The following is a 16,067-nucleotide window of genomic DNA, read 5'->3' as shown; positions in this document are numbered from 1 at the left end:
GCAGGAATGTAGACAGGGTGCCCAGCCTTAATCATTTTTGTTCCCACCCCTGGGTAAACTTGGCCGCATAAATGCCTTCACCCCTGCCATGAGGAGCTAGCTGCTCAGAAATGCAAAGTTTGGCTCAGCCAGCCAAGTGAAGGAAACCGTAATGGTCTCATTTCTATCTTTTTGAGTAATGATATGCCGGCTTCCCGATAAATTGCATAAAGGTGAAGAAGAAAAATAATTCTTTGACCTTTCTCGTTTATAACCACACGTAGATATTTCTTCTCATAACTTATGCTGGCCACAGAGCTTTGCATAGCGGAGATTTAATTTCCTGCTGCTGCAGGCATTCACATGGAGAGGCCCTCCCTCCCTCTCTCCCTTCTCCCCTGCAACCTGAAGCCTTCCGCGCGCGGCCGTCAGTCAGGCTTGTCATTCACAGGACCTGAGCGAGGGGCGTTGCAGGTGAAATCCTTCCTTTCTAAGCAAACTGTTCCCACGGTGCAGAGCAAATTGGAGCCCAATGGGAAGAATTGCGAACGCTGAGCCGCTGCGATATGGCAGGCACACCCTCTGGGTGATGAATATCTTTTATCCAGATAAATGTGCTTCTAATTTGTTCGTTTAATTACTGCAGCCCTGCGAAGTCTTCAGCCGGTAATTTCTTTCCCAACAAATTAGAGGTCTGAAATAATTCTGTGGGAAGACTTAACGCCTCACTCTGGTTTTTGGATGATTCTCTGCAACGTATTTCCAGAACCCAGTTGGGTGCCATTAACAACTCGGCGTGATGGCTCTGGTCTCATTGTGATGTATAAACCTCTCTTTGGAGTGGCTTCTGCATTTCTCACATTGAAGCATCAATCTCTTGGGATAATTTCCTTTCCCAGCTCCTTTAGGATGTGAGAAAGATCTTATCTTTTCCAAACAACCCTCAGCCTTTGTTCCAAAGGAAGAAGGGGGACCCTTCCCAGGCCACCCCAGTTCTGAGTCTGAAAGGTGGGTGTGGCGAGGACACCTCTTTCATTGGGAACACCAGCCACTCTCCCCTCCGGCCTCTTCCCAAGGTTGGGGCTGGAAAATGCAAAGTTTGCGTTTGTGAAAAGTGTATGCCTACTTCCAGTCACTGCCTGCTCCGTTGGCCCCCTTGTATCAGTGATCTGCCTGCTCACTCTATTTTGCCAGCGTCTTTCTTTCCCCCCCGAAGTGAGAGCAGATTTAGCTGGCTCTCTGTTAATAGGAAATCTCTGCTAATTGGCGGTTCTCTCTGCTTTGCAAGCAGAATGGTCACTGATATTCATAATGATATTCCAGAGGCTCTGCAAGATCCTAAGGGTTTCATGAATTCTCAAAAAATGATTGACTTCTGAGCAGAATAATTTTAGTGTCTGGTGTATTTTATGGTTTTCTGATTCACTACAAACTGGATGTCTGTGTATGGGGACACCACTTCCTGTTTACCAGAGTACGTGGGGCCTTGACTTATGAGTGTCCCGACTAACGAGTTTTTTGAGATACCAGCTGTCTCTCGGCTGATTTTTTGCATTGAGTTGATAGAGTAATTTGAGTTAACGAGCTCCTTAACGAGCTCAGTCTCTGAACAAATTAAACTCGTAAGTCAAGGCCCCACTGTATCTGTTAAGTGGAACCTAATATGCCTTTGGGAGAAATGGAAAACAGGGCTTCTTCAATGTGGAAGCTCCTGATGGCAGGACAGGGGCTCCAGTCGAATGCTTCTTTTACTTCTGATGTAAGTAGTGAGTACTCAGAGGGTGCTTATTGGATAGCTGAGCAGTGTTGGAACATGAGTAGCTAGCTGTAGGCTTGCCCAAGGAAGGATCAGCCCCTAAACAGGCCTGAGCCAGAGGCCTGAATAGTCTTGTTAAACCTGACAGGTCAGAGAGATGGGACTAGAATGGGTGGGTGGGGACAAAAATGTAGAAGTCAGGAAAACTCACACGTGGAATGCAGGTCAGAGCAGGAGAAAAGATCTAAATCAAGGGGGGTGAGGTATTGAGAACAATTCCAGAAGGTGCAAGTATTAAGGCGGACCCTAAACCATGCAGCTTTCCATTGTGTGCGTGAGTGAGTGTGGGGTCACCGTCTGCCACCCAGAGGCAAAGATGGCAGACCCTCGAGGTCTGTATGATATAGAAGGAAGCAGATGACTGGATGTTGAGAGCATAGCAAGGGAAACAGCGATTTCTTCTTTCTTTGTGATGGATTCTGGGTGCAGCAGCCAAACTGGCCATGCGTCAGTCTGCTTTGCCGGTTCAGATGGTCAAGTCTGCCCACTCATCTTTGCTGCTATCTGTCTAGTTTGCACGCACAGGCCAGACCTAAAGTCGGTGCCACTCGACTCCAGGCTAAGTTCTTTGTGCTCTGTGGGATAACAGTTTCCCTTATGTATTACAATGCACATGTTATGTCCCTTAACCTATATTAAGTAACTGACATTTACTGCTTTCACTGGGTCAAAGCATCTGTGTAACAGAGAGGAGAGGAGAATGAATTCATTGTCCTTGTTTCACTATGTACAATTCTGTGTAACAAAACTCAGTGCCTTAAAACAGCGGTGATTTATTATTTGTCATGGGTTTGAGGGTTGACTAGGAGTTCTGCTGGGCTCCTTGGGGGTCCTCTCATGTAGCTGCATCCAGGTGTTGGATTGGCCCGAAGGCTTACGAAGGCCTGTCTCACAGGTCTGGGGCCTGGGTGCTGCTGATGGTGTACTGGAACTAGCCAATCCTCAGCCTGTTTTCCCTGCCTCACCTGTACCCTGTATGGAAGCCACAATTAAGGCTCTTGCTCACCCTTTCCTCCTGTCCCCTCTGCCTCCTGACAACCTGGTGCTTCCTCAAATGCCCCCTGCAGTGGTGCCTCCTCCTCTTCTTGGGAACTGTCACATACTAGCGTGTGTTTGTGTATCTCAACTGTGAGGTCCTTCAGGGCTGGGGTTGAGATGAATTTGTGTTGAGCCATTGACACTTCCAGTGCCGAGTCTGTGGCCACAAACAGGTTAGCTTTGTAACCGACTTACTAATTTTATTTATTTATTTATTTATTTTGCACAAAACAGATCATCCCCGAGATTCACGTTGTGGTTCTATCTTTGTTCATTTCACGTGTTTGTTAACTGAGCTGATAAGCCCCAATCTACCAAATGCACCGATGCGAGTTGACAACACCTTGCCTATTCCAGTTCCACCCAGGTCCCTTCCTCCCTCCCTGTGGCCCTGTGTGTTGGGCTCTATCTGGGTACTGTCTGCTCTCAGGACTCAGCACAAGTCCCACCTCCTCCTAGAAGCCCACCTTGACTTCTCCAGCCTGAGCTCGCTCTTCTTTGAGCTCAGGCACTCTGACTTATCTCCCCTTCAGTAGTCTTCATCGGGGCCTGTTTGTTCTCACTGCAGGGTTTCCACAACCCTGATCACCCTGTTACAGCAAATTTCCAGGCGGCGGGAAAACAAAGCAGCCAGGCACTTGGAAGACCGGGAAAGGCTCTTTATTGCAGGTGCACCGGTGCGTGGCTCAGGGAAATCAGCTCCCAAAGCCAGCACCGAATGCGGCCCGGCTTTCCCTTTTATCCCCCTAGTTTCTTTGTCTCCCAAATATGGACTAGGCTTCTGGATGTTTCCTGGGCTTTTGCAGCCCCTGTGATGGTTGTAAGGGGGGGAGTGAGGAAAGCGACCAAGACCCCTAGCAATCAGACCCCCTGTGGGGCTGTGTATGGCTGTATGGCCCCTGTAAGATAAGCATTCAGGGAAACAGGTTTTTCAAGACTAGGCCACAGGCGGAAAGGGGGTTGGGGCTGAATTATAGGCTTGTATGCATACTCGCTAGCTGGCACAGACCGAGGTTGCCACCCCAAATTGTCTTCACAACCCACTGCTCTCTTCCTCTGCCTGCCCCCTCCAGCGGAAGCATGGTAGCAACCATGCTTGGGTAAAATTTGCTGTTTAATATTTTAACCCTGATGATTTGTAATTATTTGCTTGCTAAAATAATAGAAAAGTTATTTTGAGTTTCTGAACTTATATAAGTTATCCCATTCGATTGAATACTCCATTGATTTGAATACTCCCATTGATAGTGATCTTACTGGTCTTTCGAAACACATTCCTCTGCACCTGGAGACAAGGACAGCACAATTACTCAGTGGCTCCAGATAATGTGTTTCTGTTGACTCAGTGGTCCCAAGACCCGAAACTATAATTAATCTTTGTAGCTAACTTGCTCTATCTAAGCTTCTGTAACAAACTGATTTTTGCAAACCAGGTTCCTCATTCCAAACCTCGAGATGTAATCAATACCTTTGTGATATTTGCCTATGTAAGTCTGATGTTTTGGCCAAGAGGGACTATGAGATTTGGAGAGCATTGCCCCCTCGTAGTCCAGCTTTGAAATAAATGTGGCTCCTTAATTCGACTTCTTGAGGCGTCCTTGTGTGATTCGTGGGGTACATTACAACACAGCCCCTGATGCTGGCCAGGGCAGCTCCATCCCACTGAGTGCACAGCTCAATGATGGAACCAGAGCTGCACGATGGGAAACAAGCTGATAGCACAGGCAGCGTCTTACGGGTTTCCACGTTCAAAAATCTCTCTTGTTGGAAACGTGCCCCGCAGCCTCCTCCGGTCACTGATCACACCGATTCGTGTTTCCCCTTTCAGATCTCCAGATCCTACTGGAGTCAGCTGAGGAGGCTCACAAGCATATTTGTCAGAAACAAACGCCTTACAAGTCAGCGTCTTGCCCTCCATTAGCCGTGTCATCCATCACCCTCCTGATCCGTTCACGCGAGCCTTCCCACAGGGCATTAGTCTCATCACCCCTGCAACCCAGACGCTTCAGACGGTCCTCTGGGCTCCATCGACTTCTGATGACGCCACATGGAAGGTTCTTCCTCCAGAGCAGGCAGCCTCCAGCGCGGGCCAGGGCTCCCCTGAGATGAGTGTCAGTGTCATGACCCGCACCCTCTGTGAAACCACTCAGAAAAGGTTGACGACGCTACAACTCTAACCGGTCACTCTGCTTAGAGCTCACAGCTCCCCTTGGCCATATGATTTGGTTCAGTTTTCTTTATAACTTTTTTAAAGTTAGAGGAACAATTTTTGAGATGACGGTAGGTGCACACACAGCTTGAAGAAATAATACAGCGAGAGCCCCCTATACCCTTAACCAAGTTTCCCCCAATGGTTACTCTTGCAAAATTAGAGGACAAACCACAGACGAAATCTTGCCATCTGCAGAAGGGGTGGGCGCTCCTCTGTGCTGCTGGGTGTGGGTGGTGGGGCCGCAGTGTTTTCTGTGGAGTTTGGCTGGAGTAGAGCCGTTGTCATATAAGTGTTCTGTCTTTCTAGGCGGCCCCTTTCCTGGTCCGTTGTTAGAGAGAGCATGCTTTTGCTGTGGCTTTTTTCTGCGTCTGTTGGGATTTCTGGGTTGCCAGGTGCATCAGCTCCAATCTGGGATAGGTGACCCCCCCCCAACTCCCCCTTCCCCAGTGTTATTGTGTCATTTCTCAGGTCTGAGGTCCCTCTCTGGTCTGCCCTTTTCCCTCCACTTTTCAGAATCTTATTGATAATGTCTAGGGTTTTTAGTTGTACTTAGTGGGAGGAATAGGACCAAGTACATTAGCCTGTTTTTTGGAAGCAGAAGTTCCCAGGGGGCTTCCCCCTGTTTAAAATATATTTTTGTTGATTTCAGAGAGGATGGGAGAGGGAGAGAGAGATAGAAACATCAATGAGGAGAGAATCGTTGATTGGCTGCCTCCTGCATGCCCCCCACTGGGGATCAAGCCTGCAACCCAGGCATGTGCCCTGACCGGGAATTGAACCATGACCTCCAGGTTCATAGATAGATGCTCAACCACTGAGTCATGCCGGCTGGGCTCCCCCTGTTTAAATATGAAGCTCCGCGATCTGTCCTCTGCTGACCCCTCCACACTCCTGTAACAGCTGCTTCATGCCTGATGCTCAATCGCAGCTACCTGTGGAACCACCCCCCTCCCCCCATCGCCTCTGCGGCTCCTCCGCCCACACCGTTACTGTTACTAATAAACACACATATGCAGAGCTCATTGTGCGCCAGGCACTTCACATGCACTGATTATGTGTTCAGTGCTATTATTATGGAGATGAAGAAACTGAGGCCCGAAGGGATTAGGCTATCCATCTTAGCTCACCTGGCCAGCAAGCTGCAGGGCCCGGATTTGGACCCACGCAGCCTGGCGCCCGAGCCGCCGCCCTGCCGGTTCTGGGTGTCTGACTTGCGTGGGCATCAGAACCCCCTGGAGGGCTCGCAAACACAGAATGCCGGGGCCGGGCCACCCCCGGAAGTTCTGACTTCTGACTGGAGGTCTGGAGTGGGCTTCAGCATGCGCGTTTCTAACAAGTTCCCAGGTGATGGCTGGTTTTACTTCCTGGGACCCACACTTTGCAAACCAATTACTTTCCCACCTTCTCCTTCACCCCAGTTTGCTCTGGCAATGGCTCCACAGACTTTGGGTTTTAGCACAGGTATCAACTCACCTGATTTGACCTATTCTTCCTTCTTCCGCCCTCAGCTATTCCCCCCAAGCTTCCTCAGCCCACTCTGCGCCGCTTAGTGATTCTAGTTGCTGCATTATTTGAAAAGTACTTGTTTACACATCTCATTTCCATCTTCCAACCCCCTTGCGGACGGAGGGGTTCGTGCAGGACAAAGTATATATTATTCATCTTTGTAGAGTCACCTGGGGTGACTGTTCAAAAGGAGGTTCCTGGGCCTGGCCCCCTGAGTTTCTGAATCAATTGATCTGGGGTGGGGCTCAAGGACCCCACTTTAAACAGTCTGTTTACATGGTTCCGGTGCTGTTGGCCCACGCTGGACAAACTGCCCTAGAACTCTGCCTCGTGTTGGGCACTCAGTGCTCAGTAATTACCTAGTAACTGGATTGTATTGAACTGAACTTGGAGAGGAAATGGTAACCCCTCCTCGCCTTTTCTGTGCTGGCTGCTTACCCGCCCTCCAACCCCATAATGGCAGTTTTTTCTAAAACCGAATATGTTCCTTCCCCCCAAGTTTTTCTTTCTTTCCCTCTCCAATCAGCTCTTTCATTCACATGCTTCAGCTGATTCCAGCTAGCTGTCAAATAAACTTGGGAACATTTAAACAATTGTTTTGGGGGCTATCTTTTTAACCTATCTAACATAGAGGAATGTGCACAGACCTCAGGTGTTCGGCCTGGTAAGTTTCAGCTGTTCGCACCTGTGCAAGCTCCGCTCAGATGGTGGTGGAAGCCTTTACAGCGCCCAGCAGGCTCTCCCCTGACCCTCCACTCATCACACCTCCTCCAGGGTGGCCCCACTCGGTCTTCTTTCCCCGCAGGTTAGTTCTGCCTGTTCTTGAAGTTCATGTAAATAAAATGTGAAGGATGGACACTTTGGTATCTGGCCGTTTGTGCTCAACACTATGTATGTGAGATTCATTTATGTCTTTGTATATAGCAGCAGTTTTTTTAAAAAAAGTATTCTTATTGATTTCAGAGAGGAAGGGAAAGTGGGAGAGGGAGAGATTGAAGCATCAATGATGAGAGAGGACCATTGATTGGCTGTCCCTGCACCATCACACTCTTCAAAACCAGTTAAAGACACGTTAAAAGATCTTGCCTGGGAAGTATTAACCCACCCGCTGTATTCACCAGACCTTGCTCCTTCAGATTACCACTTGTTCCGATCGATGGCACACACATTTTCTGAGCAGCACTTCAAAACGTACGAAGAAGTGGAAAATTTGGCCTCTGAATGGTCTGCCTCAAAACAAGAAAAGTTCTATTGGGACGGTCTCCACAAATTACCTGAAAGATGGGGGAAATGTGTAGCTAGTGATGGACATTACTTTGAATAAAGCACTGTGATGTTTCTCTTGAAATTATCGTGTTTTCTTTGATTATAAAATCTGCATTATTAACCAGTACACCTAAGAGAGATAGATAGAGAGAAAGAGAGAGAGAGAGAGAGAGAGAGAGAGAGAGAGAGAGAGAGAAACTCTGTTAGGATAACAAATTGATAAATACAAGTAGTAGTATTATCTTTGTCTATAGAATGAATACAAGAAGCAAAAAGCAAAGAATGATCAGGCAACTTGCTCAAGGTCACTCTGGAAGTCAGTGATGGGGATGAGAATAGAACCCAGGCTTCCAGGCTCCTGGCCTAATGCATTTCTCTCTGGACCATAAATTATCGGACTGTTTCGGTCTCTAGATTCTGCAGATGTGGCCATCTCCTCAACGTCCTTGCACCGCCACCCAGTGTGTTCACATTTTTCACGGTGTGAGATGAAAGCCTCCCTCCTCCTGACAGCTTTATTGCCCCGAGAAACCATTAACTCCCTCTCGCTCGGAAAGTTATACCCAATTGTTGGTGCAGTAACCAAACAGGAGTCAAAGACATTTCTATGATTGATGCACCCTTTAGTGAAAAACAGCTGAAAATATTAACTGCTTTGATATCCACCCCCCCCCACTTTCCCCCCCTTTTTTTGCAGCCTAAAGGTTAATCAGCTGACAATGTTGTACAGAAAGTCTTTCTTAAAAGTTCAACAGCATGGGGTGATGATATACAGATGATGTACTATAGAACTGTACCCCTGAAACCTATTCAATCTTATTAACCAATGTCACCACAACAAATTCAATTAAAAAATAAAAGTCCAACAACAAAGAGACTGTAAGTTGGAGAACTCTTCCCCAGGCCAGGAAGAGGTGCTATCTCCCAGAAGAGACATTTGAACGAACGGGGGAAATGTAAGAATGGTTAAGACCATGGGATGGTTTGGTGGCACCTCATGCAAGGGAAGAAGTCAAATCTGAGCCGCACCAAGTAGGCCTAAAATTGCTTATGAGTATGACTGTCAACCTGAAGGGAAAAGAAAACATCCGTGGAAAATGCAGGAAAAGAATAGAAAATATGTAGAAAACTAAAGAAAGAGGAAAGGGAGGAGGACAAGAAATACAAAAAGGAAAAGAGTAAAAAAGTGAAGTACATATTAATAACCACTAGTAGTTACAGTATTTACAGCTTATGAAAGGTTTTCCCATATATCTATCTATGTATTTTCAAAACTCCCGCACAGTGGGTAGTAGTGTCCCAATTTGACGAACAAAGCTTACATGTCAAATATCAGAATGCTAGGAAATAGAAGGTAGACTCAAATAGAGTTCCTTTTGCCATCTCCCCCAAAGACCCAAAGAAGCTTGTACCGGGTCAGCTCAGGGGGCGTAAGCCTAGACTCTCACTGGTCTCCAGGGAGTAGGTGAGGACCCTCAGATATGTAACACAGTGTGAAGAACGTTAACAGCCTTCACTCCAGACTCTGCACAGGGTTCTACCTCCTCCAAGAAAAAAGATGAGGGGAGAATGGCAGGGGAACCTGCTTCTTCCAAAATGAGCAGAATTGCACATGGAAGATACTGTGGCACAAAATTACGTCCAATATTAGAGAATGTGAAAAATGATCAACCTGGGTGAAGCAGATGGTGAAAGATGTAAAATGGACTGTGACACTGGTGAGTGATATGACCCGGAAGGCCTTAAAGGCCATCCCAAGGAGCATAAAGCTTGTTCTATTGTCAGTGGGGAGACGTCAACAGTTTAAAGACAAGAGAAGTTGCAAATAACATGATCAGATCTATTTTGGAAAAATATGGAGGAAGGGGAAGAGTCTATGGAACAAGACATGGGGTGAAACTCAGGTATGACAATATAAAGTCAGAGTAAAAGGACATGGTCTAGAGGTAGTTTAGAAGCAGAATCAATAGTTTGGAGCCCAAGAAAGGAGTTAAATTCTTGGAATTCTGGATTCCATAATTGGGTACACTGTAATGAAATCCATTAAAGCTAAAAAGATAATTATTATTTAGGATATATTGAATGTGAAGTATCTGTGGAGATATATATATATATCTCCATTAAACAACCACTCCCTGTTCCCCTTCCCCCAGGCCTTGGCAACTAGCATTCTGTTTTCAGCCTCCATGGACTTGACTCCAATGGGTACCACAAGCTGGTGGAATCATACAGTATTTGCCCTTTTGTGACTGCCTTGTTTTACTTAGCATAATGTCCTTAAGTCTCATCCATGTTGTAGCATGTCTGAGAATTTCCTTCCTTTTTAAGAGATATATGTTTCGTTTATTCATTTATCAGTTGACGTCACTCGGGTTGCTCCCACTTTTTGGCTATTGTGAATGCTGCTGGTGTGAATGTGTGTGTATGAATATCCATTAGAGACCCTGCTTTCAATTATTTTGAATAGATACCCTAACGTGGAATTGCTGGATCATGTGGTAATTTTATGCTTAGTCTTTTTTGAGGAATGTGTGTGTTTTGTACTTAGTTTTTGTTCTGACGATAGCCACACAGTCTCTTGCCAGTAACATACTGGTGGCCATTGCAGAGCATGTCTGATCCATATCCACCCCCCCCCGCCCCTTTATTTAGGACGATTGTGCCAAAACCCTGAGGCACTTCTGCTTTTTTCCCTTTTCCTGATTGACTCAAAACTTGGCTAAGACCCCCTAAGGCGGTCTTGTCTTTTATGGTCCTCAATTCATTGACTCCTAATATCTAATTATGGTAGATAAGTAAATATCAGGTAATCAGTGCTAATATCAAGGGAAGTATGGTCGTTCCCCCTTATCTGTGGTTTTGCTTCCTGAGGTTTCAGTTACCTGTGGCCAACCATGATCTGAATCTGGAAATACTATATGGAAAATACCAGAAATAAACAATTAGTAAGTTTTAAATGGTGTGCCATTCAGAGGTGTGTGCCGAAATCTCGAGGGGCCTGGGACCCGACTCATCCCTTTTCCAGCGTCTCCACCCTGGATCTGCTCTGTGCCCCTTAGTACCTTAGCCGCTGGGCCAGCAGCGCTTTTGTGGCGGTATCATCACAGTGTCAGTCCAAGGAACCCTTTCAGCAGCCGAACGCTATGTCACAGGGCCTTGTATTCACCTCACTCCATGCCTTTACGCAGGCAGTTGATCATCTCACATCATCACAAAAAGGATGAGTGCAGTACAGCACGTCCTCCAATAACGTCGTTTCATTCAATGCGGTTTGCTATAACGTGGATGAGAAAAGCAAATTCTATTTCTGGCTGGGGCCACAGTCTACGTAGAGTTTTTGCCGTCTCCTCATGTCTGCATGGGTTTTCTCTGGGTCTTCGGGCTTCGTTTGCATGCCGAAGAGGTGCATGTGAGCTGCATGTCGTGCTCCAGGCGGGGTGAGTGTGGGTGTGGGTGTGGATGTGGGTGTGAGTGGCCCTGCGATGGAAGGGCAGCCTGTCCAGGTGGGTCCCCCCTGGTCCTGAGCTGCCAGGAGAGGCTGCTGCCACCCATGGCCCAAAATTGAAATAAGCAGGAAAATAATTACTTTACTTGTTTGTATTATTTTTTTCTTAAGTGTTGGTATAGCTCACGTTTATGTCTCTGTTTAATAGGAGGAAAGCTTTGCGTTTTTATTTGGAAGTTTGGTGATGTTTTTGTGACCAGAAATATGCCGTGGGAACTTAGCTTTTACTTATATCACTGAGCTGAAGGTAAAATTAGCTTCATCAAATGTCGTTTTGCTTAAAGTCACAGTTCCTAAGAACCTATTGAAGATGTTAAGGGAGCAAGCTGTGCAGTACAATATGCTATTTGAAGAGAGAGATCACACTCACTTAACCTTTATTATGGTTTATTATGTACATACTAGAGGCCCGATGCACGAAATTCGTGTAGTGTAGGCCATCCTTCCCCCAGCTGCTGGCACCAGTTTCCCTCTGGCACCTGGGACCCGGTTTCCCTCTCAGTTCCGGCTTCATCTGGAAGGTTGCCTGTCTAATTAGCATATTATGCTTTTATTATTATAGATAGGAAAAAAAACATAGTATCTATAGGATTTGGTACTAACCATGGTTTCAGGCACCCTGGGGAAGTGTGTCTTGGAATGTTTCGCATGGTGATGGGGAGAGAGAACTACTGTAAAAGCTCTTTGTTTGAAAGTGGATGTAGAAATTATGAAGAAAACCAGTGCCATCAACCTCAAAAGCCCTTGAAAAGCCCATAACCCCTCCCCCAGAGTTTCTACAAGCTTCCCTTGCTCTCCAGTCTGCCTTTAATTTGTTCTTTTCCTCAAACTTCAGCACTGAAGGTAATGGAAAAAGCCATTTCTTATTCCACTCTATTGTTTTTCCGTGATGTTTCATTACACAGTTTGAAATATGTTGTTTTCTATTGTTTTTCATCGCAAATGTGCAGAATTTCAATTACATTAAGATGCCTCACAATCCTGGAGTTTATTGTAGAACAAGTGGGCCTTTTGAGGGCTAACTGAAGAACTTAACCACATACTTATAAATAAATATTTAGAATATAATTCTTTTGTAAGAAAGACCATCCAGATTATAAACGCTTTTGGGTATTGGACTGTTTTCTATACCGTCATCTCTTCTAAAGTGCCTACTGCAATGCCTTGCACACAGGAGGCATTTCATGGATAAAGAGGGAGAGTCCCCATTCTCTCTCTGGGTAGTTCAAGTTCGCTTTGTCACACCTTCCTTTGTCTTCTGCAGTGCAGCCAAAATCAATCTCCATTGGCTTTGTCCTTTGTTAAGCTGGCAGCTAGAAAGTTAATGTAATTAAGCTGTTGAAAATTATAAAATGCCAACCAGACAGAAAAGTGCTGAGAATTATATACCATATGCCCACCATTTACACTTAACAGATAATAACATTGTGCAATATTAGCTTCAGATAGTTTTTTATTTAAGAAATAAAATGGTAGCTCTCTCTACATTGATCCCCATCCTTGTCCCTTCTCCTTTTTTCCTTCACTGGAGATAACCAACTTCTTTAAGTTGGCTTTATTCTCATCCATAATCTAATATTTTACTACATATATATATATAGATATATGCATATAGATAGATAATATAGGCATTATTCTGTGCATTAAAGTAGATTCTACTAATAAAATACGATAAGTATCCTTTTGCAATTTGCTGTTTGCACTTAACATTATTTTGAAATCTATCCATGTGGATACATATACATTTGACTCATATATATTAATTGCTATGTGGTGTTCCATAATATGAATAAGCTATAGTTCGTTTTTTTCCATTTTCCTCTTGCTGGACAGGGTTTCCCAGGAAGCTGAACCTGAGACCAAAGCTCACATGGAGGCCAGAGCTTCTTGGAGAGTGTGGTCCTGGGGAAGCAGGAGGGAAGGAGAAGGTCAGTGAGCCAGGAGAGGAGAGAGAGCTAGTGTGCGGATGCCACGGCTGCTAAATATTTAACCACCACCTGTCTGCCCTTTAGCAAAGATCTGCCCCATTTAGGGTTGCCAGATTTAGCAAATAAAAATATAGAGTACCAGTTAAATCTGAATTTCAGATAAGCAACACATAACTTTTTAGTGTAAGTATGTGCCATGCAAGATTTAGGACATACTTATACTAAAAGGTTAATTGTCGTTTATCTGAAATGTAAATGTAACTGGAATCCTGTACTGTACCTGGTAAATACAGCTCTACCAGCTGTAAATACCCTGCACTTCTAGACAGAGCTTGTGGGGATGCTGACTGGGTCCTAGCATAATACCTCGCCCATCAGACAGTTACAGGTCTGAAGTTGGAAGTAACCATAAAGGCCATCTAGGAGACGAGCTCTCCATATTTTTCACTCCCATTCTTCAGAGGCTCATAACATACTCCTACTCATAATAATGGCTAATAATAATGGTATCTCATCTGGGGCATATATAAGAATCATATGAGAATCTGAAGTGGTGGTGGTGATGATGATAATGTGTATATGTATATGTGTGTGTGTGTGTGTGTGTGAGATAGAGAGAGAGAGAGAGAGAGAAATATGTTAGGACAGAGTTGGGAGGCACATATATTTTCAAAATATATTTTAAAAAAATTCTTCAGTTGATTCCAATATACCCCCCAGTTTTCTCATCAAGTCACTGATCACATTCAGGGATCTTGGAAGACTTTCTAAGAAAGTGCTGTTTGGGCTTGACTAGGAATTAACTACATGAAGAAAAGTGGGATTGAGGAAAGCTTTTTAAATTTTGTGAACAGTTTTTTAAAGGCCTCCACATGGGAGGGATCATGGTGTATGGTGATAACTGAAAATGGGAAGAGTGGATGAAAGAAAGGAGGGGAAGAATGATAAGATACATGGCTTGATATGCCATGTTAAGGATTTTGGACTTGATCCTGACAATAATGAGAAGCCATAAAATGATCTGCACAAAGGAGAGACAGGAATTAATCTCACTTTTATAAGAACAACATTTGGGGCCAGTATGTAGAGCAGACTTGAGGGGATATCATTAGACAGTGAATGTCTGGCTGGGATGTGGTGTTTGATTGGACTAAGGAATGGCAGTGGAGAGTCAGAAAGGTAGATGGATTGAAAAAGTCCTTAGTGGGGAAAATCGACAGGACTTGGTGCTTTGAGTGAAGGAGGGCTATGAATAAAGAATGTCTTAGATCTCTGGCTTACGTGGTTGGATGGTTGATGGCACCAATCATTAAGATAGGGAACCTTGAAGCAAGATGGACGTGGAATTAGTGTGGACCCGATTATTATGAAGTGCTTTTAAGACATCTGAATGAAAATGTTAAAGGCCATTGACCGTCTGGGTGTGATGTTTGGAGGAATGACTTGGGCTGGAATTAGAAGTTGGTGAACCATGCCCTGGGCATGGTGTTGGCATCTCTGTTAGTTTCCTAGAACTACTGCAATACTTTACCACGACTTGGGTGGCTTAAGACAACAGAAATTTATTCTGTTATCATTTGGGAGTTCAGAAATCTGAAATCAACTTGTTGGCAGGGCTGTACTCCCTTTGGCGGATCCAAGGGACAATCTTTCCTTACTTCTTCCAATTTTCGGTGACCCCAGGCATTGCTTGGCTCGTTGTTGCATAACTCCAATCCCTGCCTCTGTCTTCACAGGGCCTTCCTCTCCCCTGTGCTCATGTGGTCTCTTGGAAGGGCACATGTCATTGGATTATCTTATTTGGAAAATAAGGTATTAGGGTGTAAATATATCTTTTTGGGAGACACTTAGTCAACATATTGCAGGGTCTGTTTCTTTCTAAAACTATTTTATTGAGGTATAATTGACATACAAAACGCTGTACATATTTCATATACACAATTTAATGAGTTTGCAGATAGGTATACATCTGTGAACCTCACCACAATCAATGCCATAAATATATCTATCACCTCCAAGAGTGTCCTCCCATTCTCTTTATTTTGTGTGGTAAAAATACTTAAAATAAGATGTACCCTCTTAGCAAATTTTACAGTACAGTGTTGTTAACTGTAGGCACTATGACTTACAGCAAGATTTCATCTTGTGTAACTGGCATTTTGGATCCTCTGACCAATACCTCCATTTCTCCAGTCCCCCAGCCCCTGGTAATAACCATTCTCTCTGTTTTCATGATTTAGCCTATTTGAGATTTCTCACTTAGAGGGATAACGTTCTGTGTCTGGCTTATTTCATTTAGCATAATGTCTTCAGTTTCATTCATGTTTATGCAAGTGACAGGATTTCCTTCTTCTTATAGCTAAATAATATTTCATTGTACACAAACTAGAGGCCCGGTGCACAAAAATTTGTGCACTCAGGGGGGAGTCCCTCAGTCCGGCCTGTGCCCTCTCGCAGTCTGGGACCCCTCGGGGGATGACCACCTGCTGGCTTAGGCCTGCTCCCCAAGGGATTGGGCCCAAGCTGGAAGTCAGACATCCCTCTGGCAGTCACGAGCCCTTGGGTGATTGTCATCCATCAGCCTGGCTTGTGGCTGAGCAGAGCGCACTGACCACCAGGGGGCAACTCCTGCATTGAGCATCTGCCCCCTGGTGGTCAGTGTGTGTCATAGTGACCAGTCATTCCCAGTCGTTCTGCTGTTAAGGTCAATTTGCATATTACCCTTTTATATATAGGATAGAGGCCTGGCGCATGAGTGCGGGCTGGCTGGTTTGTCCTGAAGGGCATCCTGGATTAGGGTGAGGGTCACGTGGGGTT

Source organism: Myotis davidii, unplaced genomic scaffold (genome assembly GCF_000327345.1).
Source record: "Myotis davidii unplaced genomic scaffold, ASM32734v1 scaffold378, whole genome shotgun sequence".
NCBI classification, from domain to species: Eukaryota; Metazoa; Chordata; class Mammalia; order Chiroptera; family Vespertilionidae; genus Myotis; species Myotis davidii.
The sequence above is the reverse complement of the archived record's forward strand: the minus strand, read 5'-3'. Positions refer to the sequence as shown.